Genomic DNA, 26,500 nt, shown 5'->3' with positions numbered 1-26,500 from the left:
TAGGTGGCCTTTTGCTCTGTAGTAACTCAGATTTGGGAAAGTTTAAGTCTGTCATGAAGTTGCCCATCCCAACGTGTACTGCTTCTATGTCTACATGACAAACCAGAGTCCTGAGTCCAACCAGTAATAAATAACTGTTGGCTAACGCAGCAGTAGATTTTAAAGAAGGATTCAGGCAAATCCAGATCGCTGCAGTCTAGTAAACATGATATCTGTGCTGGAGCAATGTGTAGAAAATCTAGCAGATAATAAAATTAGTGTGATATGGATCACTATGATACATTGTGAGTAGTTGACATGGGTTTTGAAAGAGAAGTCATGACCTGAAAGTGCAGAATCATATACTGAAATTCTCTAGAGCAATCCACAAGTAGGGAACACTGGAAACGCAGGTGAGATCACCTGCTTAGGTTTTCACAGGTCGTTTACTGGGGTCCACCCCCACGAGTCCTTAAGCAAATAAGATGTACTGGGACAAAAGGCAATACCTTCACCTCGATAAATAGCTGGTTGACAGTACAAAGCAGGGTGTAGGAAAAAAATGGTTAGTTTTCACAGCAGAGGTCGGTCATCACTGAAATCCCCACAGAGGTCTGTGCTATTCAACATATAAGCAATTGGGATAAAAAACAGAAAGGTGAATAGTGAGGAGACAGAATTTGCTGATGGTACTATTACTCAGAAGAGTTGAGAGAAGGACCAACCATGGTGTATTGAGGACGATCTTGCAATACTGGTGATAATAGGCAAAAAAAATGATGTGAAATTCAGTGCAGACAAATTCACACAGGAAAAATAGCTCTATCTTTACATATGAAATGATGGGCTAGGAACTAACCATCACTTCTCAGAAATGAGATCTTGAATTAAATGGATAGTTCTGTGAAACTGTCACCTCAAGAACAGTTAAACCAAAATTTTAAGAATAGAGAACAAAATAAAAGCCATCATTATAACACTATTTATATCCATTGAACACCTGCACCTTGAATACTCTGTGCATTACCAGCCTCCTCAACTCAGAAAGAACTGAGTAAAATCAGAGAAAGCTGAAAGATGTGACAAGAACAGTTGCCATGATAGAGTGGGTTCAAGGAATATGATCAGGACTCTGAAGGAAAGGATATGACTGGGGCAGCTTAGTAGAGGTCCATGAAACATGCATGCCATAGAAAGTGCGGACGAGTTCTGATTTTTTGCATTCAATTAAACCAAAGGGTATCACATGGAAGTAGTTCATGTTCAGTATTAAAAGTGGTGATTCCTCAGCACGGCATGTAGTTAAGCTGTGGAACTCCCTATCAGATGACACTGTGGGTGCTGAAAGTTCATGTGAATTCCGGAAATGATTTTTGAAAATATGGAAAATGTGCGTGGAAAAATATGTAAAGATGATTTCTGTTTAAAAAGGACTGTAAACAGAAAATTACTGGAGGTTAGAAGTGTATCTGAGAGAAGTATGTCCACTTTTATTTTTCTCTGAACATTACTTGTTGGCTGCCAGAGAGGTTTTTGGTTAGATGGCATTCTGGTCTGAACCACTGGCTGGCTGCAGTCACTTCTTTCCTTGAAGACCAGGGCAGGTGATATAATTTTTTTTTATCTTGGCCCCTTCAGTGGCTTGTTTTATACCATCACAGAAACAGGTTTTCTGTCATAAAAGATGGGATGGTAGACTTTTTGTATAAAATTGGGAATGAGACAGAAGTGATAAGTTTCCTGTGCAACTAAAATGTGTGTCTTGCTGAACTACAGCATCAGAATGGTAGATGAAGAAGAAGGTAGTAATGCATAAGAAACAGGGCACACAGGAGTATTCAAAAGGCATGTAACTTGGTTGAATATCATTAGCTATTTTAGGTTTCCTTTGCAATCCCTAGGGAAATAAAGTCTCTCCATTTGGGCACTGGAGAGCACCTGAATTAGGGTTTTCTTTTGAACTTGGCCTCAATGGACACTTTGTATCCAGTAATTAGCAAGGAAATTAAGCTGAGTGCCTAACACTGGGTGACACAGATACCATAAGCTGTACTGTTCTGTAAGGAGTTGCTGTCATGTTACGAATTCTGTTAATGGATTGATGTGGAGGATAAAACTCCAAAGCCCATCCAGAGGCTCCTCTTGTGGCATTTTCTTGTAACGATGAGCAGGGACTGAGGATTTGGTTCCAAGAGAACAGCGTTGTAAAGTTACACTGAGACGGTCACAAGCAACTTTGTAATCAAACCACCAGTTGTCTCTATCCTATACTAGACTGTAAATAATTTGTCTCTTCTTTTAAAAGAGCATCTTTGCAACTCAGCATATATTCCATTTGCCAGGGACTGCTTTTGTTAGCAGCGTTATAAACTGACACACTCCAGACAGGACAATTCTGTTTTATTGTCTGAGGACTGTAGAAGAAAACAAACCATTCTGAGACCCGTGGAGGCTACCTGGAGTTAAAGGTGTGGCAGCAATGTCTCAAACTGTGATTCATTTTGAAGCATTCATAAAACCAGTGTGAGTTCACTAACTTCTTTCGCCCATAGCTTTAAGCTGTGTGTTTTTCAGAGATTCAATTTTCCTGTTTTTCTAGATAAAATAGACAGTAGCTAATACATAGTGAGGGAACACTCTCTCCCTAAGTCTCTAAATATACTGGCACAGGTGAACAGCTTGTTTTTGAAATAAATTGCCTTTTTTTGTGAGTAACATTTGCCCACTCCCTTTCTTTTACGATTACCTTCCTTCAGTTGTTTCAGTTCATTTCCTCTCACCATCTTATTTTCGGTAATTTTTCGCCCCTTTTCCCTGTAGTTCTTCTGGTAAGTCTCAACCCACAATCTTTCCCATGGAGAGAATGAGGGCAGGGAAGTTTGTGATGAGGGCAGACTTTTGAACCATGAAATGTGAGTGTTTAATCTATTGCAGACAATTTTGTCTATCTCTCAGAGCCGTGTCCTTTTTGTATTGCTTATAGTTCTGATAATACTTATGAATTGGGAGCATAAATACTATTTAGAATTATACTGGAAAGGCAAAACAGATGGAAATCTTAATGCTGTAGGGCATGCATTTGTTGCCAGCAGCACTCAGGCAGATTCTTCCTTTCTGTAGCAATGCCAGTAGAAGGTAATAGTTACTATGGTCACTGTTAGAACAGAAATTTATCACCAATCTTTATCTCTTGGTCATTATTTTAAAGCTTCTTTCTTTTTGTAATCCTCAGTAGCCAGTGAAAAATGCTTTATTTACAAAAATAAACTTATGTTTTTATTATGGCTCTGAAGTTATTTTAAAGCTTCTTCTGCAGTTTGTTTTGCTCCTCGTGTGAAAGCTTCCCACTTAGACTTACTTTGCAGGGTAGGTCCTTTTTGTTTAATAAGTTTTCAGTGCTGACAACAAATTATATTAGTTTTGGTAGTGACCTAAGAGGTAGCTTTGACAGAAAGAAGTAGCCAGTACCCATTTGAAATAAAGAATAAATAATTTAAAGAGATTTTGTTAGCAGGTCTTTAGGAGATGGTGATTTTTGTCACCTGGTGCTCCAACATCTTTTCTGTCACTTGCTCATTTTTTGTATCTAAAAGGAAGAGACTTGTTTTGTTGGAGGAAGAATCTCTCTTGGCCACGTCTGATGACTTACTTGAGTATCAAGGAATTGTGTTTATAATCCTCTGAATTATAATTAAAACAGGTTCTGAAATAATTTTTAAGAGCTAAAATTATGTAAAATTCATGCATGGTGTCTTTTTAATAAACAACAAAAAATTCACTTAAATAAGTGAAACAGTCGCCCCTGGGTGCTTGAATTTCCCTTTAAAAAGTTGAGCTACTCGTAACTTATTGATTTTGAAGCCACTATAATAAAGAATTAGTGAAGGAAATATTGCTTTTACTGTTTTCAGATAATGCTTAATGTTGTTGCAAATTATAAAATTTAATTAGCTATATAAATGCCAAAGGAACAAATAATGTGCTATTGTCTTGATATCTTTCCAGAAATTAGTCTTTTAAAACAAATTTGCCATATTAATCATCTAAAAATATTTTTGATCACTGAATTAATAGTTTGCAGCCTGTTTTCAGGTATTCATTGCCATAGGTGATTGCCTCTTAATTACTACATGGGCGCTTTCTATTCACTCTTATTAATTCATGTTTTCTGGCACAGTCCCAAAAGGCAGCCTTGCCCTATATCTTCTAATTACTTCTATAATTGAATTTGCCCACTTTTTCTAACCTATTTTTTAAACTGACTGTGTTTGTTCATGGTTTATTGTGTCTTTTTTGTGTCAGTTCTCTGCAAGCAGAATGTACATTGATTCTTTCCTCGTTTCTCATTAATTTTCAAGAGCTTTGCTGCATGTCTGTTTTTTCAGCCTGTCAGACCTATTGCTAGACCAAAAAAAAGATTCTTATTATTAAAGGTTAGGTAAAATAGACTGAAGTTAATTAATTCATTAGTAACTCTGAGCCAATTACGGAAGCCTTCTCTTATTTATATACTTGTTAACAAGACAGAGATGAGAAAGGCCTATTATAGGCACATGTCCTTCAGAAGTTGGGCAAACCCTCTGGAGCATATGCATTTAGTTTCACCAAAGAAAAAAATTGATTCCAAAATGAAGACTTGAAGATCTGGCTGGCAAATGCTTCATAACTCGATGGACCTTCTCGTGACCACCTAAAAGATATTTTGGGTTCTGTTCTTTGATTGCAAGTAGTAACTTTTAATGTTTAGTCTCATGAAGCACATACCTGATGTATGAATATAAATATATTGACGTACAACTCCCCTAGAATTAATTCATGGAATGCCTGGAAATAGTAGAACAAAGAGGACCTACCCATGCATATCTGTGCAATTAAGACATGAGTCGCCGATTGTGGCTTCACACCATTTTCTTGTGTTGATAAATGCGAGGAGATATGTAGCTGGAAGAAAAGAATTGTTTGTAAATACTTTGCAAGTGATGAATGTCACATGAAAGCTGTGTCATTCTGTCATCCAGAAGCTACAGTTTTACACGTAAACTATCAAGCTCACTGATCAAGGTCAAACGTTTAAATTGATTACATTAACAGTTATTTTAAGTGTTATATCCAGTACCTGCACTTATGTTTTCCTGAGGCTGAAACACCACAAAACAATGTACTCTTTCACTGAGTTCAAAAGAGTGTAACTCAGCTTGCAGTGCTGGCATAAGGTTGTTTACTTTTATAGAGCTGTTTTATTGGGGAAAAATTTGCTTAGCATAAACTTTGCGTATTCTTCAGTTCAGACTGTGATCATCGTATCAGAATTAAGTAACACCTAAAATAATAAGAGATAAAACACGGATTTGGGAATGTCTTCCAATCAGTCCTTATACAACATGGGTCCGAACAAATTTATCAGAAAGAAAAAGAAGTGTTTGAACCACTGGGGAGCAGGAAGGTTGGCCTAGTCCAGTCGATTAGATTTGGAAGAAAACTTGGCCCATAGTTTTAAAAACTATGTTTTAAAACTATACTAGGAAATTAGATGTAACTTTGAGTGCTTTCAGTTACTGCTTAGAAATAACTCCATGGCTATTTCAAACTTGAGAGACAGTAGGAAGAAAAGAAATAAGCAAATGAGACATCTGAAAACTCACCTGCATCTCACTTCTATTATTAGGTCTGGATATAATCACTGTGCTGTGCCAAAATGTTTGTTTGCCTCTGCATACATCCTGGAGCACACACTGCTTTCTCACCCCCCTTGTGTGTCATATGGCTCCCTGCAGAATTGGGGCCTTTATTATTCAGTCTTGCTCATTCATCCTCTTCCTGAAATCAGCTAGGAAATAACAGGCTGATTGGAACTGATGATATCTTGATCAGATCATTATTATTTCTGGTGTGAAATAAATAAGCAATTAATTATGGGAGTGCTCTGGCTGCTCTGTAATTAGAATAGCTTTGAAATTTGCACTTAAAACAGATATTCACTTCTTCACTGTGTATGAATTATATTACATGCTTGCCAAATGTAGTTGTTTATTTGTGGAACGGAAAGTTACTGGTTTGGAGAACTTCTCAAGTACATTTCTTGATTTGTTTTGGTTACTGGCACTTCTTCTTAGGACTGCTGTGTTAGTGAACAGAGGGACAGACTCTAAATACTTGGATCCTTTCAGCAGAAACAGTGCAAACAGGGTTTTGAAAATTTCATGACAACTGTAGACGAGCATTTAGACTGTTCAGAATTGTAATGAAAGGAAATAAATGTTTCCCTTAACATTTCATTTTTTTCTACTGATGAAGTGTTATTGAAATCATTTTTGTAACTGTGTGGTGTATATTATGGGGAGCACATCACTTATCTGCCCCTCGCTTCTTGCAGTTTTGCAGAACTGTGGGTTTGTATTTGCTCCACTTGGACAGACCCTCTAACAAAGAAGTCAGTAAAGTAAAGGAAAAGCACTGCCGTGACATGGGTTGTGTTGTCAGAATCAGGGCAATTGAAGGTGCTGAAATTTAAGGTGTTCATTTATTGTATTTTTGGGTTTTTTGATAACGTGTTGATGGTGACAATATTATTAAACTAAAATAACCAAAACTTATGCTGAGTACTGTATGGAGAACAACCACAGATGGGGAGGAACACTTTTATTTCATACAACGCAATACAACGTAACTCTACCATTAGAAGCAGTTAAAATATGCAGTGTTTGCTGTCTGGAAAGCTCCTGGTTTATCATGTCTTTTGTAGTTCTCACATGTTTTATAAATTTATTTCCTTCCTTTACTTATGCACATGTTATGCTGCGTTTAACTCTACTTCTGTCATGCACACTGAATTGAAAAAATCGCTGTAAGCTGTTTCCTTTCATAGTTATTGCTGCTCTTCTTTACTCAGGGTACCCTCTAACATGTCCTGGTAATATTCTTTTGCCTGTCTTCTTATCTCACTTCATGTGAATGCATTTTGGCTTCTGCACAGCCACGGTAGCGCTTTCTACTTAATTCCATATCTTTTCAGTAACTTCACGTAGTCATCAAGGAACTTGTAGAGATTGTATTGACTTCTAGGAACATGTTTGTTCCTTGTGGCATTTCCTTTAGATCGTTATTGGTTCTTCTTTGTATTACATCCTGTGATCACAGCAAGTGTATATGCTGAGTTGAAGTTGAAAATCAAAATAATCATTTACGTACAACAGTGCAGGGATACTGAGATTTCTTGTGTATGATGAGCCAGCAGCACAATCCCTACTGCCTGTTTCGTTGTCTTGGGTTTTTACTGTTTGGCTGTCTTTGTCCTTCCTAGTACACGCTGACAATTAGATGACTAATGTGGAGATATTAAAATATATGTATATTGATACAGTGAGTAGAATCTTGTAATTGTAGGTTGATATTAAAAAAAAGTTGTAATAGAGGAAACATTTCAAAATATTTTCTGCTACTTTTCATAAGACTAAAGTGAAGTAATGCTGTTTAGTGTCTTGGATATTAGGGCTTTTACCTTTATATCAGAGGCTTACTGGAAAGCAAGTTATCTGATTAAAACGGTGAGTGTTGATCAGCAGCATTCTTGCCTTCCAGTCTGTGTGCTCTTTGTTGACTTTTATTCTAATAGTATTTAGAATAAGTAAGGAGTATGAAATAAATCCATAACATATTAAAGGAAGGAGAGTCCCTCAATGAACACGGGCAGTTTTTTGTCTAAGGTCAGCAACAAGGCAGGGAATTCAGCATCCAGCACCGTCCTCAGCCCAGTGCAAGGTAACTGAGCACTTAGGGCACTGTGCAGAAATTGACCTTTCTTTCTGGTTCTTGACAGAGTTTTGTTAGATCTTCCATCTTCAGCACTAGATGCACCATTAGAGAAATAGATCTCTCTAGTTTTGCTCACCACTGCAACAAACTCAAACATGGAATCTTGCAGTAAGGAGAGCAGTTTATTTTAAGATCTAATAGATAAGCTGTTTCCTAACTGATATTTCATTATCTTCCAATGTAAGCTGCAAATATTCAATACATATATTTTCTCTTATTTTAATCTTGAAGAAGAGGAGAGGTTATCTCTTGCTTTCAGTCTTAGTCTAGGTCCTAGAATTCAGTGTTTCAAATAGGCAAGAGGCTACATGCAATCTGTTGGCCTTTGAAAGCCTGAGACTGCTCAGGGTCTTTCAGGTCAGTTTATTATAGTAGATAAGATATAAATTAGTAATAAAGAGAGAAATATATGATTTCAAGTAGTAACTAATACTATTTTAACACAAAGTTTTAGTGAAAGACGTCAGCCCAATAACAGTCATGCACATCGGGGGGTTCGGATCCATCCTTATGCTCATAACATATGTTTCAGCACATCTAAGAATGTAATTGTGTTCCTTAGGGGTATCCAGACTGCTGGTACTAAACAAATATGAGTAGTTATTATCTGCATGTTGGCATTATGTATTTTATTTCTACAGTAAGTGCCACCACTCAAATGCCAAACCTGTGCTTAACATTGTGCCAATTGGCCTCCTTGCTGATAAACCTTGACAGTACATTGTTCTGTTGTCAAGGGGCATTATCCTAGCAATTCAGCAAAAAATTTTCTTCATTTGGACAGAGCATCTTTTAGACATTCCCTTCTTCTATTGATTTGTTTTCTCCTGTCCCTTTCTCCTTCTTTTGTTTTCTTATCATAGCTTCAGGTTATTAAGTGCAAAGTATTGATGGGAATGGATGGTTTTGGTCGATGGAGAGCTAATGCATCCCTAATCCTGCCATTGTTATAGAGTTGTGCTTTACTCTGGTTCCTGATGGGGGAAAAGGTGCAAAGCTCTTGATCCTAGTTTTATTTGTCACAAACCCATCCATCAATCAAGCACAAGCATGTCTGAATGCTGAATGACATGTGGGTCTCAGCTGAAAAAATTCGATAACACTGTATTGTCAGGTTGCTCACTCTTTTTTTTCGATAAGAAATACATTTGATTGAAATAGATAAGCATGCAACTACTAAAGACTTGAAGAGAGAGAGTGACATACATGGCAGCAAAGGTTGTTGATCTTTGGTATTAATGATACTTATGAGTAAATAAAAGAAGGAAAAAAAAGCTCTGGACATGAAACACATGTAAATCCTGTACGTTTTCTTTATTAAGTTGGAGTTTTAAGTTTTGAAACTGGGCATATATTATAGACTGCAATCTAAGTCCAAATGCTATTAGAACCTATCATAGAATTTATAGTTTAAGAATTGGCTAATAAAGCTATTGGTTAATAAAGAGATTTCTGGACAGTAAAATTATTTTAATATATGTTGATGAATCTCTTCATTTATAATTCTAAATGAATATGAAGATATATATAAATATTCTTTCAGGATTTAAAATAATTTAGAAATATAATTGTCTAAGCATAGATATTTTATGCTACACAAATACATATATGCATCATTTCAAAAATGTCTATTTAAGTTGTACTCAATTTTTTTGTATCCCTTAATTCTGGTTGCTGAGTGATGTACATTATTGAAAACTTATCTCCTTATTTGTATACAATTTTATGTTTACACTCAAAAATAATTGCCTTATGGAACTGTTAAAGTGGTACAATATTCCCTCTGCACACTGTAAGTTTGGTGAAAATAATCAACTGATCAGAACAATCTAGAAAAATCTTTTTATTTTCTTACTGCAGAAGTAAATATTTTAGAATGGAAAACTATATGAAATGACCTAAAAAAAATGCATCAACAAAGGTAACAAAAAGACAACCCAAATCGCAGGCTCTAAGATGAATGTGATGTAGCCTCAAGTACTCACACACTCTGTGAGTAAGCCATTTTTTCTCCACTCTGTGACTAGGGGCTACAAAACTGCAAAAATCAATGTGGGAGTGCTTTAGATTTGTTGGGTAAATTACACGTGCTTGGCTGCTCCATTGTATCTGGCCCATATTCCATGCCCAATACTTTTAGATGGAACTGTCACATAATACATACACTCAGTATTGTTTTTTATAGATTTAACAGAGCTTAAACTGAACTCCATGGTAAGCAAGGAAAAACTTAAGAAGTGCAGCTTCTTGAAACCAGCATGAACACCAAAATATAGAAACACAATTGAATCTGAGTCTGGGATCTCCAGGCCCAGTTTTAATTTGGTGGGGTAAAGTTAGCACTAAGTAATCATAACATCCTGGCATCTGTTGGTTTATCTTCAAATGATTATTTTGATGATGATTTGATATTAATGTGGAGAATGTTTTTTGCATTTGTACTGACATGAAGAGTTACAAACATTTTTAAATGGCATTCTTGGTATTGTCTGAGTACTGGATGATGCCAGGTTAAATTCAGAACACCTCCATGAGCACCAAAAAGCACTTTGAAATCTCTGTGTATCGTGAGTAAATAATTTCAAATCAATTGCAGTACATGCAGTGAAGATCAAGATGCTCAGCTGCAGAACACCTGAGTCTGCATTTAGGCGTTTGAGTAGCAGACTCTTTTCAAGTTGCATATGATGTCTTATTTAAAATTAAAAAGAAAAAAGACCAATTTCAATTATTTAATATGAAACAGAAAATTTGGCTACCTTTGAAAATGTCCACGTTAGTTAATGGATATGAGGTAATCAGATGCAAACAATTTGCTAGATTCTAAATGACAAAAGCTGGTGTGACAGGACTGATAATACTCCTTAATAAGTCTGAAGAAGGCTGGTATTTTTTCAGGTGAAAGCAAATGCGTTTGCAACTTTTAAAAATAAGGTAAGACTATATGTGCAAATATTAGTTTGCTTTTATCGTACTTGTGAACGATGTATTATTACTAATGAGATGTGTTTAAGTTATCGTGTTTTTAAATACTGATCTCCAGAGCCATTCATGAGCAGACAATAGTCACTGTAGCCCTTAGAGTTAGAATTGCTTTAAGATTGTGAAGCCAGAAGTCTGACTTTGTGTCCATGCAGACATCAGTGCTGCTGAAACCTGCCTGCACTTCCAAAGCCATGATCCAGCCCGTGCCGGGCACGGGAGCTGATGGCAGTAACTGATGCTGCTTGTTGCACTGATACTGCTTGTTACAGGGAAACCATGCCGTGTGTGGGTCCCATAGGCAAGGGCTGCTGTCATGGCTGCAGTGAGGAATGCTGAAAATGTATTTACAGGGAAGAGAATATAAGCCTTAAATTTCGGGGGGATGCTTTCACGTAGGCAGCTCTGCTGCTTGGTCCCACCCCTCCCCTGACCTCCTGGCACGTCTCCCTCCTTCTGGCTTTGGATGTGCAGGGGATGGGCAGCACGTGGTCCTCAGGCTGCTGGTGCTTTTACAGACATCCAGCTTGCACTGCTGGCAATTCATAATCCTAATGCTAAACTTTAAAAGTCTCTTTATAGTTTTACTGCGTTTAAAAATTACAGGACACATCCCCAGCTGGTGTTAATTGATATAATTCTAGTAGTGCTCTTGTTAGGACAGCAGTTTCTGCTAATGAACATCCAGCATTGTATCCCTACAAGCATTCAGATGTGGTAATCAGCCCAGCCAGCCTCTATGAGTAAAGCAGAGCCTTGTCAGGGGGCCTCCACTTTAAAACTTTGCCTCTTGGTGTGTCAGTGCTTGATTTTATTATTCTAAGGGCATTTTGATAACCCCTCTGTGTTTGGGTCTTCGTGGTGTGAAGGTCTGACTAAATAATGAGGGTACTTTCTCTTTTATCTTTAGAGGGAGGATTTCCTTATTACTGCCGATAATATGGGTCAGATTTTCAAAGGTGTTTTAACTTCACCTCCATGTTTGTACTGCATAAACACTTGCAATTGCTTTTGTATCCAGTCACTCCTACAGATGAGCATTTACCATTATTTTGATATGCAAGTGATACTTGTGGATGTATTCTTCAATCTTATTTCTATAGATAAATATACACAGGCACAAGTGAGTGTCATGCTTTTATTTGGCATTTTGAAATGGTTAGTATTAAGTGGACCGAACAGTAACACTATTTGCTTTCTCAGGGTATCTGATGGGTTCATTTTGCACTTTGAGGAAAAAGGAAAAGAGAGATGTTAATTTAACCTTTCCTCTTTCTATAATTTTGAACTCAGTCTCATATGACTAGAGACCATGAAGGGTCCATGATCATACGTGAAATGCCTGTTTGTATTCTAACACCACCTGTGATACTATGTAGTGGTAATGATCCTTCCTTTTTGTGAAACACAAATAATTCATATGAAAAGGAACTTTAACTTCCACAAAGCCACCATAGCTCTGCTCCTTAGGCAATAAAAAAGGCTTACAAAGCAATTGTTGGTTACTTCTTTTGAAGAAAGAATGCATGTGGGTGGGGTGTCATCAACAAAATGTGCACTTCATGTTCCAGAATTCATTCCTGCCCATGAAGCTGTAGCCATTTAACTCCATGACTTCTGACTGCTCTCTGCCTGAGAACTGGAAACGCTTTATGGTACCTCAGTAGAAGATATGCTATGTTTTCCATTTACTCTTGGGTGGTGTAATGGAGTTCCCACTACTATGCTTAGATGAAAATCAGCTGCTGAAATGAGCGACAGTAGCACTGTTGACATCCAGTATGCATTAGAAGCCAGCACAAGTATCATGTTGGTGCGTGTCTAAGACCAGGACCACTCAAGAGATTAAAGATGTTGTTCATCAACTGGGAATACAACTTGAGAAATATAAAGCCAATGGAATTAGAAAGAAAGGGCAAAACAACATATGATTTCTCTGCTTAAGTGCCATATGGCATCTCTTTAAAATGTATAGTACTCAGGAAAAAGGAGATTAGTGGAAAATGTAAGAGCTGCTTCATAGGGCCCTGAGGACCAGCAGTTCAAAATGCTGTAGTGTCCAGACAGCCGTGCTTGCATCTCAGGGAATAAATGATGCTGAGATAAAGATGATGATGCACGCAGTACTTCTCGTTAGCCTGACACAGAATCCAGAGTAGAGTGATGAGCACGGTGTTGTTCCATAGCTGCTACGTGTGTGTGTGTTGTACTGTGCAGCCTTGGCTGTCGTACAGCTGTGTGCCTGCTGAGCTCGCTGAGTGCATGCAGCCTGCAGCTGGCAGGCAGTTGTGGCACCACTCCAGTGCCTTGCTACAGAGAGAGGGTGCTGACATCAGGTACTGTTTGCTTTAACTGACTCAGACCAAAGTTTAGCTGCTATAGTTGTGTGTTATTGCTTTCATCGCTTCATATTCACTTGGTGGAATTTTATTTATAATGAGAGCAATACCTACGTCCAGATATAGTTATATATTGGTTTTCATCTGAATCAGCTGAACATGCAGCCACAGGTATATAACTATAAACAGTGGGTTCTGATGTTAAAGGGTAATTCCAAACCAATCATTTTGAGAAAGGGAGTTTAACAGAAGACCCTCACTCAATTTCTACACAGAGATTTAATTATTTTTCCAAAACAGGAGGAAAATCATTGACTGCTCTGTATTTTCCAAACATCTTTATTAACTACAAATTTCTTTTGCTGTACCAGATGAGTTATTTCTTTATTTAAAACATGCAAAAATTTAAAGTTCCATTTATTAAATACAAATATATGTGTAACCTGAGAAAGCTACAAAATATTCAAAAGCCAAAATACCAATAAAAAAAAAATTGAAACAGTTGTTCTTTGCTGCTTGTGGACCTGATTCTGTGTCCTTTATGCTAAAAAGAATTCCAAAGGAGATCTTTGAATTAGTCCCTACAGCTTTAAAACTTCAGGTATGAGATAAAAACTCATGAAGTGCTGCACAGCATTAACTGAAGGAATGAAATGGCTTCATCAACCAAAGCCCCTAGAAGCTATTCATTTTCAACTCTTTAAGCACATGTAAGTCCCCATAACGTTGGTGAGAGCAATTTGCATGCTTAAGGCAAAAATCAACCCAAAGGCAACAATTCATAATGAAAAGGAAAGAAGAAAAAAGTCCACGAACAAAAATTTTCCAGTTTGAGTTAAAAATTCGTCAACTCCACTGCATATGTTTGACTCAAGCAATATTTAGTTGGCTGTAAATTGTTTGCAGTAGGGTTGCTGTACTTTTAGAGGAAATAATCCAGAAGAGTTCCACCAAACCCATGATAATTTGATTGCATAGTCCATATTTGGAGCATATTTGCATATTCACTTGTGTTTACAAATATATAAACTGTCATCTCCCAGGCGGGGAGAAGAAAATTGACAGAGGAGGTTCAGATGGTGGAGAAGGGAAGGAGTTGCCAGTAAGGCCGCAGGCTTGCCAAAATCCTCTAAGTGAAGGAAAAGAAACAAAACACAGAGAATAGACAAGGAGAATGAGTGGCTAATTACTGCACATCCCACTCTGCTAAAAATGAAACATACAGGCACGAGACATCAGAGAGGCACATATTGCATAGGCACATCCTGACAGCAATGACAAAACAGTGTAATCACAAACAGAAAACTAGGAACATTTCCCTCTTTGTTGGCAGCGTTGGAAGGGATGTGTTCTAGCAGAGAGGCTGTTACTGCCTTGCCACTGCTGGTCACTTTTCTCTGGCCTGTGCCAGCTTGGAAATGGCTCTGGGAAAAGCAGGACTCTGGATCCTGCAGATTCCTTGTGCCTGATGCCTGCAGGGCCCCATTTAGTCCTCATCAGAACCGGTGCTCTCCCTCTGCCCTTGACTGGCATGTTGTAAGGACATGGCTGGGTAAAGTGTTAATGCCAATCATCAGTTAGAAATTGGGGTATCTGAGAAATCCCTACTTCTGGCATGATTGCATCATGCCAGGCACCTGACTTCTACTTAGTGAAGGTCAGACTGGAGTAGTCTCTGCATGGGACTGTATTCTTACTTGCGACTGTGTAGTGCTTGTAGTCGTGTGAACCAAACACGCAAACCAAACTAGTCATGGAGGAGTTTGAAGCACTGTAAGTTTGATGAAGAAAGGACAGGAAGGAATTGTATTGTGTTTCCCAGCAAACTTAAAGTACACTGCAACTGCAGCTGGAAGTCATTAACTGGATAGTTAAATATGTACTAGCTGGTGAGATTTGCAAACCTGATTGCAAACTGCTACAGGCTCTCCCTGGACCTCAGCCTCTCTCTCAAGCGGACCAGGTTATGTGCCCTAAAGATGGGAGAGTGACCATGAAATGACTGCAGAATGTTTCTAATGTAGGGCATTTTGTAGCATTGGCTTTGAGTTCTCTGTTCCGTAGTAGTTCTAATCTGAGAGATTTGTTGCAGTGCTAAATCGTCTCTGGAGTTGTAGTGGAGATAACTTCTTCACTCTTGTGAGCAAGGGCATGAGATTGCTGTTAGGCTGCAGTGGCTGAATGATTTGTCATTCGGGACAATTCACTGAAAACTAAGTTATGAATAATGTTTTCTTCCATCTTCAGTTGGCTACTGTAGTTTTCTACTGCTACTTGGCTGTGCCTTAATCACCACCCAGGTGTGCTGTGATGCAGCACGTTCAAGCATGACTACAGAGAAAACTATTGCAACATGAGCTGCTGACAGTCTCAGGTCTGTCCTCTGAATGCTGAATGCAAGCTATCACAAATTTTGATGAAAATTCCACATTGTTCAGTTATCTGAGGACAAGATAACTGAAAAGAAAATCCCTTGAAACTCTAGGAAAATGTTGAGAGTTAATGATCGCAAACCCCGTGGAAAGTGACTGCTCATCAGAAGACAAAAGTTAGACTGTACAAAAAGCACCTTCCATAGGATTAGCCTGTCCTTACGAAAAGAATTCCTACAGATCTCAGTCAATAGTGAGTGAGAAGATAATTTATTTTAATAATAAGAGTAGTATAAACAAATAGAAGTACCATAAATTTGCAATATATTGTATTTGGCAAAGTTTCTTTAAGATTATAGGACAGCCATGCAGCGAAGACATACTGCAATTATATTTATGCTCAAATACACATTTTTATTTGCATCACATCCATCAATATGAACATCACCAGCAGAAGGAGGATGTGATCAAGGCACTGTTTATCCCCCAGTGTTTCTTCTTCCAAAGAGAAAAGAGTTCCATTGGGGAAAATACTTTCATGACATGATCTGTACAGCAATAAACTTAATAAAAGCAAGATTTATTAGAAAAAGTAACAAACTCAAGGGGGCAGGGATAGAGACAAAGTAAAAACAGTTAATTTGCAATGAAAGTAATCTCACAGAGATTTATTTTACTTTAACTAATGCTCTAGATTTGCTTTCATCCTTTTATTTGACTTATATTGCTCAAATGTTTCTGGATGGACATGGCTAACTTTGTCTAAGGACAATGTGAAAAAGAGTCCAGCTACTGTTTTGTAACTGTTTTGTAACTGACAGATCGTAGTTTCAGAATCCTTTATGTTCCAGCAGGTGTTGGCAGGAGCAAGGCTGGCTCATAGGTTGAAATGTAATATTAAGAGGAAAAAGACAAAGCAACTTTTGAGAAAACATTGCTGATATCAGTGAGTGTTTTTGCCATTCCAACCCTTTAAATCCTGCAGTGTCTTCTCATCTCAAAACCCAAATGACCAGCCAAAAATAGAAGTGAAATTCAAGCTAGGCACTCCTTTAGCCATAAATGAAAGCCATTCTTCTCCTCTGTTCCCAAAATTTTGAATAGATGATGAACCAAAGATGAATAAGATGAATAATGTCATATTTCTGAAGGATCAGCAAGCTCTGAGTAGTTTGGAACAAGGATCAAAGAATTTGCACTGCAGCTCTTGCAGAACTCTATGCCCTAAGCAGTGAGCTTTCAGTGACTTTCTCAGTGTTGAGGCTTTTCAGGCCACTGATATAAACAGTAGGTTCTCTGACATGTCCAGTGGAACCTGTACAGTCTAACAGCTAAATGATATTTGGCAGTTCCTCTGCTTAGAATTTTGATAGAGAAAACAGGGAGGAAGAGGTAGCTTCCACAGCTGAATGTTAGTGTTACGTGCAATATAATTGCAGACATATTTTGAAGATTCCATTGTCTATTTCTTTACCCTCATTTAGTACAGGCAGACAAACCATTTATTTCCAGTCTGTGATCGTGACATATACTTTCTGCCAGATATATACTTGTAGCCAGATATTCTGCACTGTTTCCAGCCCAGTAAGCTGCGGAGAACCACCCAGAGCTACTTTTCCTCCACTCATCTAGTAAAGTTCCATGTAAATTTCCAGTTGTTTGCATTTCAGGCATACAGCATTGTCCTCTGACAACTGGGGACAAAGAGAAGCTCCTTTCTGTTTCTTGAGCCAGAACTGTGCTGCACAGGCACATGATGGCTTGACTAGTGGGCAACTTCCAGACCAGGTTGCAATTTCCTTGTGTTCCAGCTTTCCTACACTGGAAATGTTGGTTTTTTTCCTTCCTCTTTGCAGCTCCTGATTTTTACAGAGTTTGTATCTAAGACTATTTACTCCTCTGAAAAATTTGATTAAAATTGGCCAATGGATCCAGAATTTATCGGGAGAGGAAATGGTGGTTCTCCCACAGGGTCACAGAAGGTTTGTTTCCGTGGGAGATGAAGCTGAACAGAAATAGACACGTGGGTGAGATGGGTTGAGATAAGTATTTTCTTTTTTGTGTTCCATATTGTAGAAGTGCACGGGCACATAAAAGACCATAGGGGAAAGTTGGGAAATCATTCTTGAGTGAAGCATTGTGAATAAAATTTGAGAATGTAATGCAGTGTGGCTGTGTGAGGGACATTTATGTGGGCTTGTTCATCAGAGGCTTCCAAAGCTACAGCAGCAGGTAAACCGTGAGGTGAATGTGCAGCTACCCTAATGCTCAGAATGTGCTGTAGGTCTGGGTGAAAAGCTGCCAACAACTGGCCGTCCCTTTTACTCATCCCTTCTTTTATTTTTCCATCAACATTCATGGCAATAACAAAAAAATATCAAAATCCTCTTAAAAAAATGAGGTTTTTAATATTTTCTGAAGACTGTGGAAAGTACTTGAAGTGTCTGTTTGCAGTTCTGTAACTGCTAACCTTATTTACAGGTACTGGAAATAAATTGTTACTCGTTCTCCCTGGTAAAGCACTTCCATTTGGGGGGCTATTTCATAGTGGGAAGGGAGTGTAACTTGGCTCAAATGAGGGCTTGTGTGGTTTGACCACTGAAGTGTTTGACCTTTTCTATTCTGCTGTGTGTGTTCAAGTATGGTTATGTTTGTAATTCGGCTTTTTAAAAATATGATGTTTCATATCAAACAAATGTTGTTTCTCACTTTCCTTTGAGAAAAGCAGTGTGAGGTAGTTAATTTGCAACAAGTGTCCTAATTGATTTAAAAATAATAATAATAATAATTTTTTTGCACTCCTAGCAGGACTTATTTTAGTCATTCTGAAATGTAGAACAGCTACTTCATCTGTTAAACTGTGGAGTCTTGGTTATCATCCACTGAAGTGCATCTTTTTCCAGAGTTGTAACGGAAATAAAATGAATGGGGAAAAGAAAAAAGAGTGTAAGAGGAAGAAAATTATGCTAGCTCCTCTGAAATTGAACATTTTAATGGCAATAGAAGTGTGGGGAGCAGAAGGGGGGAGGAACACATATATGTTGCAAAAGACTTTCCACTTGGATTATAATTTTTTTCCCATAATTGGAATATCCTAAATGATATTGTGTCATTTATGAAGACAGATTAGATTATTAGTGTAAGTAAATGTAGAAAAAGGATATAAAAAGACAAATTTCAAGCATTTGGCTCCGAGGGAGCAGCAATGGCAGTGTGAATTGACTCACCAAGACTCCAGTCCAACAGTCACTGATGTGCTTAAGGTCACAGGAATTTTTCCTGTATAACTGTTTTAAAAACCTTGAGCTGCACAAGATCTGGGACCTTATGGTGCTGGGACTGAGTTAGTCTTAGAGAAGAATTCTGGTTTTCTAATTCAGCTTGGGTCGAGACCTGAGTCATGTTATTACAGGTTTTTAAGGGAATCTTAGTTACTTAAAAACAAAAACAACGGCACTGTTCTCTTTTACTTCTCTGAGAAATAAAACTGTCCTGGATACACCACACCCAACAACAACAACCCCACACTGGGCTTGTGCATTACAGATGATGAGTAAAATCAAAGGTAGAGAAATCGTGTCATTGTGATTCAATGATCAGCCAACAGTATTTCAATCTTATCCAGAGATCTTCTATCATTTAACTTCATTCTATGTCCCTCTCACCATAGGGTTTAGCTTGTAAAAGAATGACTCAGTTACTTAGGAGCTGGAGGTTCATACACATGAACATATCAAGGAACATAAAATGCTTTAATTCCCCACTGCCTTTTTGGGTCTAGATCATAATGGTGACTCTCATCAGCTGCTGTAATAATAGAGTAGAACCTATTTATTTGCTTCTGTTTTGTTGTCCCTAAGCATCCACTGTGGGGAGGAAGAGACGAGATGGTTCTGCACAGGACTTGCCATGGAAACACTGATCCTGGGGGAAAACCACTCAGGATCAGTGCTGCCCACTCTACGCAAGTACAGAAGCATTCTGGTGTATTGTTAAGAGCAAATGATGGTGGGTGTAAGAATTACAAGCACAAGTATCTGATCGTCAGCCCCTGACAGGCTGAATGTAGCATTAACTAATTAGCAACAGAATTTGCATAGCTTGCAACTCTCAAACATTTCCATGAATAAATTGATGGTCATCCAAATACTTGCAAATTAATTAATTAAGAGATGATAGGATTCTCCAGATAACAAAACTAACCATTTTTAGTAATTAAAACATTTTGCCCATATGATTACTCACCTAGTTCTACTAACAAGGTTGGTTTTGTCTCATGCAGTAGAAAACTTGTGACTATATTATATTTGCTCTGCTCTTTTTTTTTCTTTCCTGGATTTTATTTCTTTACTATGCTACTCTGTCCAAGGTATTAAGAAAATTAATGTGTTAGCTTGTTAGTGATTTGGTTCTTGGGCAGGACTTGTGAAGATTTAGGGCATTTAAAATTCTCCAGCTGGCTGCTACTCCTGTTTTGACTGCTAAAAATTCTTTCATACCCACAACATATTTTTCTTGTCCTTTGGTAATGAACAGGCTGGAAGTGACCAAAAAAAAAAAAAAAATCTGTTGCCCTGGCACTATTAGAATGAAAACCATGCATGAAAAGTATGAAATATCTTATTCTGTGTTTAGAGCTGATTGTATTTCTTGGTGGTTGTGGCCTTGAAGTATTTTGATTTTATCTTAGAATACAAGGCTGATCTGGATGAATTCCAGCTGAAGTTACAGGAATTGAAGAATTGAGCTACAGAACATAATGAAATGATTCAGTCCCATGCAATCTGATGAGCATCGCTGTGTGTAATGGGGTGTATGTGTGTGGTTGTATCTGAAGCTGGTTGTATACCATTGATTACAAAAGTACCTTTTACACATAGGGTAAGATAATTACTTTGTATGAGAAGCAGACTATTTTAAAGCATTTATTTTAATAAATACATTTAGCACTAGTTTTCTGTATGTGGGTACATTGTTAGTGGGTAGTATTCAAGGCTAAAGCCCTTACCTTTGTGCTGATGCTGAAAACTATCAATTATAAAACACCTAACAATGTTCCACCAATGAGTGCGCTCTGTTAGCTGCACATTCCTATTCCTCTCTCTAAAAGACAGATATTGCTTTGTGCAGGAGTGCCGAGATTGGGGTACCATTGTTAGGGCTGATTAAGGGGAGGAGGAACTGTTCAAATTTTAGGGTTCTTTTCTTATCAGACATCTATTGAACTGAATAGCATTTTGTTTTATATCACACTTTTTATGGCCTAGGTATCTCAGAGCTCTTTACAAAACACTGTTTCAGTAATAAATGTTACTAGTGTAGAGAATGTGTAGGCATCTATTATGTGATCTGCAATAGCTCATGTACTCTTTGGCATTCGAACAATACCTTTCGGTAGTTGGGTGATGAGAATAACTAAGACAGTTTTATTTGCGAATGTTAAAATAAATGTTTAAGAACCTTTGCATTGAAACCAAAATTAAGAGGAAAATATTTATCCTGTAGCTTGTAATTTGGTAAAATCTATTTGGCATCCACCTGGATGTGGAGTCGTGGTAGGCAAGAAAAAGCAGAGCAGTAATTGCTCATTGAAGGCATGGAGATCTAGAAATAGTCCCAGCCTATGTCTTGGGCACTCTACAAACCTTTCCCAGGTGGTTCAGGATCTCAGCTGCAATGGTCCTCACTGGATTGTCTTTGCAGGAGTGCCAGACCCCGGGCTGCATGGAGTATGCATACAATTCCTGCTAGCCTTGACTGCGTGTGAAATAAGAAGGGATACGTAATGAATAGTGAAGACAGTAGGATGAGGCAAAAATAATAATAGTAATAAAAGTAAGACAAGAATGGTTCTCAACATCTCCCTCCAAAAATTCAGTGTCAGCTTCAACCAGTATGGATCGACAGCTGTCCTCTCTACATCCTTAGTGAAATTGCCCTATTGCTAGCAGAGATTATGAAGGGGAAAAAAAAATCTGCAGCTCAGTCAGCACAGATCGCCAGCAGAGTTAAAGCTAGGGGAGCCGGTAGAATTGGTAAAATCCTGTATTGGTCACAACTGCACCTGGGTGTGGTCTTTCTTACAGTTATGCCTATGACATGCTTATAGCTATGCCGATGCCTTTTCTGACTGCACCCCAGATGCTTTTTCTCTTTCTTTTCTCTAGATTTCTGGCTGTCTGTGCCCTAGCACTCCTGTCCTGTAGTCAGGGTCTCTCTCTCTTCTTTCTCAAGCTCCGTCTGCTCTCATCTCCCTTTAAACCTGGACAACACTGCACCTCTTTTCAAAGCCTATTTTTTTTTTAAAGAAGAAAATAAAATACATGAAATCTGAATGACTTCAAAACCATATTCTGGTGCTTTCTCTTGCTTCTCAATCCACTATTGTTGTTCAGAGAGTGTATAGAGCACTATATCAAGTAATTGGGTATTATCTTCTGGACTGTAGTTCAGGCACTAAAAATAGCGTATTAGTGACCACTTTGTTCCATGTGCCTCCTCTTTATAAAAAGAGCTAAAGGCACTTTTTCCATGTTGGAATGTTAACTTCTAGCAGGTGCTGTTCTTTTAGTGGTGAAAGCAAAATACGTATGAACTGGATGTGATTGCTACTTCCATATAATGTTGTAAAATTCATTGCCACTTGATTATTTTCTGACAGTAGGCTCATACTTGCAAGTTGAGACTGACGTGGTCTCTGGTGCTGTTCGACAGCATTGCTTTGTTGTTCTGCTGTTCTTTATCCTGTGCTCTAGGAGCCTGTGGGTGCACTTCTCTCATTACGACAGCCACCAAGTGGGCAGCTGTTTCCAAATGTGTTTGATGATTTGGGAATCAGCATCTTCACAGGAGCCCAAGTCCACAGCCAGGTAGATGATCTTGAGGAGAGGGCGGTGGTTTCTATCTCTAGCTGTGAAAAGGAACCAAATATCCTGAAATACGGCTTCAAGGCATTTCTTTGGAGAGTCTCTTCCAAGTGCACCCTTTTCCATTGGCTACTGGGGGACCTCTGACCATGCTTCTATTTCTGAAAGTCCTGCAGCTTGTTGCCCCTCACCAGCTGCTGAGATTGAGCCTCCGTGCACCACAGCAAGGTGATCTCTTTCTTACTGCAGCTGTTGGGAAGGATGACCAACTGACAGTAAAATTGCTTGGTACTGATGAGCCCTTGGCTTTGTTACTGTGGTAAAACACACATCATTTGACAGCTGCTTGTGCATGGAGAAAACCATAGATGATTAACGGTTTCCTGTCTTTTTTTGTCTACTGATCTTCTTTGCTTATGACAGATGAAACTCCAATGTCTTTTTTTAAGTGGCAGGGAGAGAAAGGGAGGATATTTAAACTTGTTCTCACCTAAGTCTTTTATGTTATCCTAAGGACCTTATTTGTAGGAGAGATTTTTTTTATGCATTTCAGCTCTCCTAAAATGATCAGATCTGTCATTCAGCTTTAAAAGGGAATGTATATTCTTCCTCTCTTGCATTTTTTTTTCCCCCAAGGGGTATAATGCTAATTTTACTTATTCAGAAATTAAAATAGCAAACAGTTTATATGAGGTGTTGATAATTACCTATATTACTGTAACGCTGTGACAGATGTTGGCAAAAAGAGGCAGAAAATGCCTACAGCTGTGCACTCCACGACATCCAGTTTATCCTCAGACAGAAGGCTAACAGATGTTCTGAACTGTCACTTTGCCTAAATGTTTTTAAAGTCTAAGGACCTGCTTTATAATTCACCGGGGCCTCATTTGATTTCACAGAGGTCCTCAGAATTCCCATCTGTGACAATTAATGTTGAAGACTTTTATAAATCAACCCTTGTCCTTATTAGCCCTCTGCAAATAGATATTGTGTATCTGTATACTCCCGAGACTTCTATTTTTTGTGACCTCGTTATTAATTGCTACTACTTATTATATAGCATAATTCATGTTTCAAGCAGAAAGAGAAATGGATTACGTGAATGAGCATCAAAGATCACAAAAGATCACGCAGGTACATTTGACTGACCTCAGAGCACCTATGTTAAATCATTCTCTATTGTATTCCCAATCCCGTGGTCATTTCTAAGGTGATTTGAAAATGCTGACATCTCCAAACTACCTACTTAGTTTCCCAAAGGAAAATATGAATCTTGTTGGTACAAATAGTTAGCACCTAAGCAGCTGTGTTCAGCTGCTGGAGCTATTTCTATTCCTGGAAAGCGTTCTCTTTCAAAAACAGTGAAATCACTAAGGGAGACTTTAAAATAATTCAAGCTTGATGTATTATTTCAAAATGGAGTTGTTATGAGGGTGACATGTAAGTAAAGTGTGCAGGTAGAAAATCCGAGATTTGTGCTCTAAGCTCCACCCAAATTTTCCGGCATACCTTTAGATAAGCAAAAAAATGTCTGTAGTATAAAACGACTTAATACTTTATTGATAGTTGCCATTTCTTTTTAAAAGCTGGGTTCCTGTTGTACAGCAGTTTAATAGCTTTAACACTGCACTGCCATAATCAGTGTTTGGCCTCTTCTGTTCCCCAATCCTGTATGGAAGCAGAACTCCAAATTGTACATCTTTCTGGGTTTGTTTCTAAATTACTCCCCACACTTAATTACGAGGATGAGAGGGATGCCTTATTCCTCTTTGTTATAGGCTAAGCTCTCAGTAATCCCAAACAAAAGAGCCAGTTCTGGAAGATATAGGATTTGCTAGCAGGATTATGGTCTCATAGATAATGATGTGCAGTCAGCAGAAGCGAAGCTTTATTTTAATTCAAATAAGCTAGTAAACAAACCACTGACAAGTCTGCTGGTGAGAGTAACTGGCTTCTGTTGCCACATTGGCAGCTAAATTATAGAAAATCTATTATGCCCTGTTTGCCATATGTTTAATTTAATACAGATACAAATTAAACTATCCACAGTGCCTATTAAAATAACAATACATATTTTTTAAATATATGAATGTTTTAAGATACATTCCCCTGACCTTAAGAAGGGCAATGCTGATTTGGGAGACTACAGCAAAACACATGCTGCAGTCAACAGATTCTCTTCAACAACAACAACAGTAATTTGAAAACCCCTGAATATTAATAGTACAGTTTTGTAAAAGATAATGAGGTTAATTGGGGTGTTTTACCTTCTAAGCATCTGCTCTTCCGTGTTTCCCTCCCCCTAGGTTCCTGGGCATGGATTTGATAGAAGTGGCTGATATCTAATCCGTTGTACACTTTTTAATTCCATTCCAGATGCAGTGTGAGTTGTTTGCCCTTTTCCTGCTGCAAGCAGATATCCCTCATTTCTGCATATCCTCATTTCTTAACGTTCTCCTAAATAGCCCTCAGCTGGATTTTTGACCTGTCCAGAGCTGCTACCTTGTATCACTGGCAGAGGGTTTCAAATTGCATGGAGGGGTTCGTACTCATTGCCCGCGTTCAGAACACAGTGTTGAGCACAGTGCATTCTGGCCCACCTTGGACCCTCATTGCTGTCTCGAGTCCTGTGCTGGCTGCAGTGAGACTCTCTAAGTCTGGGTGGTTCCTCGTAAACTGATCATACCTCCTGAAGTCACGGAGTCTCCTCATCACTACTCATAGCAGGCTATGGGGAATGGGGTTAAAGATCAGCAGCTGTCCCTGTGATGAAGTGGTGATGATGAGGGATACCTGAAACCATACAGAAGCCACAGAGAAAATAACCTCTCCAAATTCACATTGCAGCTGAAGTGAGTGATGACAGACAAAGTGCCAGGCAGCACAGTGCCAGGAAACTGTTCTCTGGATGTTGCTGGAAGCCCCCTGCCAAGGTTGGCTCTGTCCCTTCACAGTCCCAGGCTGCTGACAGCAGCAATGAGTGTGTAATGGGACAGGGGTACTGAGCAATGACCTGATGTGGTTTGGGGATTACCACCTTACTCACAGCAATATGTTCAGAATTCAGCATTCCGAAAGATCTCTTATCACTTAGGATGTAAGAACTCATGCATACCCCACAGACGTGTCTGTGCAGAAAGTGTGTGTGCAGAAAGTCCCAGTCCTCTGAATGCCAGGTATCGTGTGCCATGCATATATAGACTGTGTGCTGTCACAGTGTGTAGCATATGTGCAGGTATGTGAAGTACCTGCCTACTGTATGCAGAAATACACACATTGACTGTTTAAATTGCTTTAAATTACTGTTGTTATTTGCCAGAGTATTTTCAGCTTCAGTGTGTTTGTGATACGATGCCATATCGTACACAGGAAGGTATCAGTTATCACAGACAAGTCTAAGTTCCATGATAAATTCATCTTCAGAACGTGAAAGGAGCCCAACTCCAGAGAAAGTTGCCATCTAAAGGACTGAAAAAAGGAAGATGTCGAGTCCTTAAGATGTGTGAGCAAAGTGCTAACAGAATATTTCACAGGAGAAATGCATCCTTTGCTCTGTGCTCATCTTCCAGTAAAGGCATATTTGGCACTGCAGCTATCCACAGCGATTGGCAGCAAAAATATTGCAGTCAGTGTTGAGATAATGAATGAACAATTTCACATCTCTTAGAGCGGTCACGGGAAGGGAAAAAAACTGAAAAGCCTCCAGGTTTCGGAGGCACATCTGAAGCTCACACGTCCATTTCGGCACAGCGAAGGGCCTGCCCGCCCTGCAAACCTGCAGCTCCTCAGGAGACTGCGTGTTCTTTGCGTGCAGTTAAGCGGGCTTTTTACTGTCGTATCCCAGGACAAAACAAACTGCTGTCGGTACTTCACAGATGTTCTTTTAACACCGTGAGGTGGTGGGAAGCTTTTGGAAGGACCGTGTGTCCGTAGGACGGGTGTGAAATCTGCTGAGCTGCCCGCACGCTTTGGGGACAGAAAAACCCGAACGTGCTTTAGTTGAAAGCGTGCTGCCAAGAACTTATGGAAACGATCGCACCGGAGAACTTTCCCTGGTGAAAAGAGGGAAACGCAGTGAAAGGACTCGCGAGCGAGCGGCCGCGCGGCCCGGGCTCCTTTCAGGCAGCTCCGTCCCCGTCCTTCGGGGCGC

This window comes from Meleagris gallopavo, chromosome 11, assembly GCF_000146605.3.
Source record: "Meleagris gallopavo isolate NT-WF06-2002-E0010 breed Aviagen turkey brand Nicholas breeding stock chromosome 11, Turkey_5.1, whole genome shotgun sequence".
Taxonomy (NCBI): domain Eukaryota; kingdom Metazoa; phylum Chordata; class Aves; order Galliformes; family Phasianidae; genus Meleagris; species Meleagris gallopavo.
This window is presented reverse-complemented; position numbering follows the sequence as displayed.